The sequence below is a fragment of the Etheostoma spectabile genome, chromosome 2 (genome assembly GCF_008692095.1).
Source record: "Etheostoma spectabile isolate EspeVRDwgs_2016 chromosome 2, UIUC_Espe_1.0, whole genome shotgun sequence".
Lineage (NCBI taxonomy): Eukaryota > Metazoa > Chordata > Actinopteri > Perciformes > Percidae > Etheostoma > Etheostoma spectabile.
Window position 1 is genome coordinate 19,189,876 of NC_045734.1, and position 5,312 is coordinate 19,195,187.

Below are 5,312 nucleotides of genomic sequence, written 5' to 3' on the forward strand. Positions count from 1 at the left end.
AGTTACTGCAGTACAAATTCAAAATACTAGAGAGAGTTGTTTTCCCGCCCCCTTCTCCCCAGCCTAGAAGTTCACAGAGGTTGCCAAGCTGACACCGCAGCATCCATAGTCTTGCTTTGCCAGACCTCCTTCTCCAAAGTGCGTTGAAGGAGCATCCACAATCATGTTGCTAGACGCTTGTCCGACCGAGACAGACTTTACTTCACAGCACAGCAGAGTAACTAACGGTAATTGCTGGCTATATTGACAGTCATAGAAGCCGTGCTCACGTGGAGCCCTGTACCCAACTGACAAACACACTTTTTCAGCTTAGAATTACGGTAGGAACAGCTAAAAACAAAACAACCTCAGTGTCCTCCCCACCCGATGGACAGACACACTTCCTAGGCTTAGAATTAGGAAGGAACCGCTAAAAATAATACTACAATGCTGTCCTCTCCACCCAACTGAACACACATTATTAGCTTAGAATTACAGCAACAATTGCTAAACACACTGCAAACTCACGGTCCTCTGATTTACAGCCCCACTCTCTTGGCTTAAAATAACTCAACGTTGTTGGTGGCCGCTAAACAGGGTGCACGTTGTAAACAGCCATGGCCCGCTCGCCTGATCCTCCAGTAACGTTAGCAGGGTTAGCATGGCCAGTCGGGTCACTTTACTGTTTGTGTCTCAATTTTTTTTTTTTTGCAAGTAACTAACTCAGGTACTCTAGCTATATAATTCAATGTAAGTACACTAATGTTGAAGTGACATAAAATGCCCGTCCCTATTAGCCGTGATAAATTAGCCTGAAGCTAATTCTTAGCTACCTGTTCAGTGAGAAATTAGCCAACTCGGCATCCTTTTGGGCCCCAAGCTGTCTCTATCTTTCAAATACGCCTCCAATATTTATGTGGGGTTTGTAACGTCTCTGGTCTTGCAACTGTTAAAAACATGCCAGTTTTTTGGGTCGGGTAGAATTGACCTCTGTTGATCATGTTTGTTCGTTCTCATGGCTGTACTAATGTTACAGCTGTAGCCTACTTGTTTTAGTTTTTTTTCTTTCTTTTTTTTTTTTTCTTTTTTCTTTTACAAGTAACATTATATCATGCAACCTAGCCTGGCTGTCAAAATGGGCAGTTGATGACAACACACAGGCCTAAACACAAACAGAAATTCCGTCACGGAACGAAAATTTCAAAAGTAAAGCTAGTATTTCAACTTAGCATGTTTCCTTAATATCTGATGATACATAGGGGTAATTTTGGGATTCATTAAAATAATGATATTACATATCTGACTTTTAATGTCTTATCTAGAGTCTGTACAACATTAAAGTGTATCCCCAATTGGCTATCAATAAGACTCTTTTTTATCTAGTTTATTTTTATATATATATATCAGCAAACCAGAGTCATTACTGATTAGTATGATGATGTGGTAAATCTGTATTTTGTATAGCCTTGTTAATCCCATCCAGATAACCTTTTCTTTAATTTACTGTGTTAGTGTGTCCAGCCATACTAAGCTCTAAAAAAGTATGTCTATATTACATGGTGGGAAATATATTTTTTACCAGCCATTTTTTCCGTAATTCAAATTTATAAAAGTGTACTAGCATATTTTGAATTGCTTTAGTACATTATTTTGTAATATTAATACATATTTTATCAATATAAGCAAATGAAAAGTGATGTGAAAAAAATTGCCTTTATTGCCACACTCTGCTCCTGGGGTCCCATCTTTGCCAGCTGTATGGCAGTGCACTTGATATGAGACTTATCTGATATGAGGACCTGTGGTGTTTTATTGCCTCTAATTTAAGGTTAGTTGTTCCTCAAACAAACAAAGTGTTTGCATTTTCTGAAGACGAGTAAGTTTGACAGTAAGCACAGTGCATGGACTGGTCATCTATAAGGTAGGCTGTAGGGTTGTGCAGATGGATTATATCATATCATCGCCACCTTTGTGATGCCACGCCCCCCTCCCTGTCAGACACGCGCTAATCCTAGTGGGCTGGAATTTGACAACCACGTCGGTTTTAAACTAGCAAAGACACTTTGCGCTGTGCTGCCCCTTAAGTGGAAGATACATTTCCCCCCTTACGTGCAACCTATTTGTAGGGATAGTCTTTCTCTCTCTCTCTCTGTCAGTATAGTAGCTTGCTTTACCTGGCTTTAACGTGGAACGCTATCATACTTTCCTTTATCCCCTCATTGGACTAATTTGGTGGATACTACTGTGTATCAATAAGTAAGTCTGATGGCGATGTTATGCAGGATTTATGAATGTACTTTTGCAACAGGAGGTTTATTCACGAGGGTGCTATTTTACGTGTGAGCTAATATTGCACATCTGTTCATGTGCTCGGCAAGAGTTATGGTTCTGTTCATGGAATGCGTTATTCAGTGCAAATTTAACCGAGAACGTAGTTCAATTTTAGTAATGATGGTATATTAGGTTATTACTGTCGCTCTTGTTAAAGGCAAACATTCACAGATCACAGAGCTCTGATTGAGTCTAGACAGCACCATAGTTAAGTGAAAGGAGGTCAAGTTGTAATGTACTGTCCCTAACCAGCCGCAGCATATAAAACTGTTTATTTACAGAGGGCCTTTAAATAAATGGTTGATCAACTGCCAGTTTAGGGGACATCTCCCAACCCTAGTAGGCCAACCATTCCCTGGTTTTCCGTTCGCCACAATGTGCCACTTGTCCGAAAAGTACCTTTTCTTTACTTCGCCCTCAACAGTTTCTACTGCTGACTCCGCAGCAGGCCTCCTAACACCGTGGATATGTTGCCACATTTTTTGAACCGATGTCACGGACTAGCGCTGAAAACCACTCCACCCACCACTGTGGCTGGTATACAAGGCAAAGTCACCCGCCACCTTGAAAAAGTACCTGCCATTGGCTGGTGGCAGGTGCTAATTTCCCAACCTGGTAAATTGGAAACTTAGAAATTATATTGAATGGTCACATATCCGTAGCAGCTGCAGTTTTCAAAGACCTCCTCAGCTCATAGTCTCTCAAAAATGGCATGTCCTAAGGAAAGCACATTGTGGGACTGGCACTAGTGGCTGTAATTCTGCACCAAGGCTAAATTTTGGGAAAGAGACTTTTCATACAATATTATGGGACCACTAAGGCCTATATAAAAGTATTCAAATAGCACCTTGTCATGGGACCTTTACTATAGAAGACGAAAGGCGTATCTGTCCGATGTATTGTTTAAATGAAATAGTAAATTATCTTATTTTTTTTTACTATTGTCCTTTTAATTTTTAACAGTGTGATGATTTTTTTTATTAAGATAAGAATAGATATTCATTTTGTAAATATGGATGATGCTCAAAGACTGAGATGGCTATTTGGACGTGAAACATATAAAAATAGCCAGTCATGTTGAGAAAGCCCGGGTGAACAGAAAAAAAGCTCTTTACCTAGTCCTAGATCATCTGTAGAGATTTTATTTTATTTTCAATTGTTTTTGTTTTCCATGTATTTCTCTCCATATGATTTATTTTTGTAACACTGGAAAATGTCTATTAAGTAGTGGTGCCAAATGTTTGGCATGACACAGAAATGAAATGAAACTAACTAACAAACTGTCAAATTAAAGATTGAATTTTCATTTGCCAAACAGTTAGTGTGCAAAAGAATTATTCTCCTTGAGAATAAACTGAAAAAATGTTCATAGTGCTCCTTTTAGACTTTGTTATGAATTTAACCTGGCTGTCATTTGACAACAAACTGTCTCTCACTGCTTTGTAAAAAGTGTAGTTCTATTTTAAAGACTTAGACTCAGACTGTAGTTGTTTAGATATATGTTAGGTTTTAACAAGACAAATTTCAATAAAAAATCATTTAAGAGAATAAAAGGATGTAAAATTGTTTTTATAATCATTGCCCTATGATCAATTCTTCTCTTCCCATTGATGTAAAGTTGTTCTTCTTAATTACTGCTCAATAAGGATCCAACGTAATTTACAGAAAAATATTTTCTCTATCAAGCCGTAATGAAGTTCAATGATGGTGATACTCACCATCTTAATACCTTTTCAATAATAAAATAAAAAGTGAATTTTATTATCAATATCAGAGTATTTAAAATCATAAGTAAATCATAAACTTTCCCCTCTCAAATTCTACCCAGACACATATACACACGCTTACACATGTACTGTACTGTACCAGATACTTTTTAGCTGAGGCCTCTGATGAGACACTGTTGCCTTTTCATTCATCCAATTTCCTGCACCGATGTGTCTGGCCTGCTGGGTATAACAGCTCTCTTTCTGGTCGTCTGATTGTCTGTCTCTCAGTGGGTGCCAAGGTCTCTGGAAGAGGCTTTTTGAAGTTGTTTTTCATGACATTTCTGCCACACATATTGAAGAGTTGTGGGTAACAGGAGAAAAAAGGAAAAAGCTGGATGTTAGAAAGGCCACAGACATGGTTGGCGTTGAAACCAATTCTTCCAAGATCCAATTTGGAGCAACTGACACTGTACTTAATGTAATAATTAACAGAATTCTATGTATTTTATTCAGCAATGGCTCCCTCAGCTTCGCGTTGGGCAGAACAACACGCCTTAGCTGTGATATCACAACATACCACGGCTTGTGAGCTATTGCTTTTATAAAACGTCATCAGGTATGGCAATTTACATTATTTACAATTTACAGTTTAGTCATAATTTACAATTTTAGCAAAAACAAACAAATACACAAGTAAACACAAAACAAGCAAACAGCAGACTGTGAGCAGAAGATTTGGCTGAATGTAAGTGACGTCAAATAAAGAATTCGTAAAGTGCGGTTGCAAGGGTACAGAAAAACAATATTGCAGTGTAAGTGAGTGACGTTATATTAAATTAAGTTGAATATGTAATTAAAATAGTTTGGTAAAAGTAGGTAACCATAAATGATATCAAAAAAGTATGTACTTGTAACTGAAAAAAATATATAAATACAGATAGTAAAAATATCCAGAGTGTGTGGACTAAATGAAACACAGGACCAGAAACGTATAAGGTTGTATTTGCTATAACAACCGCCTCTCTCTACATGATCCCGCTTATCACATGGCTACTTACCAAATGAATCAATAATTTGACACACAATGGTAGTTTATTCATTTAAATACGATTGTATTGCTTCTGCTAAAGAAAATAGTTGGTTCCGTCTCTACGGTTGGAATCCTGCGTCCATAGCAATGTAAAGTCTGTAGCTGTTTAATGCAACATTTAGTCTATTACTCAACACGTGTTGCCAACTTAGCGACTTTGTCACTAGATTTAGCAACTTTTCTGGGGGGGGGGGGGGGGGGGG

The 5,312-nt window shown here is 38.0% G+C and overlaps 1 protein-coding gene across 1 annotated transcript in view; it reads left to right on the top strand.

Moving 5' to 3' along the window:
• The window catches only part of prkcaa (protein kinase C, alpha, a), a 142,459-nt gene that overhangs the window by 92,135 nt on the left and 45,012 nt on the right, over positions 1-5,312 (top strand). The window lies entirely within an intron of this gene.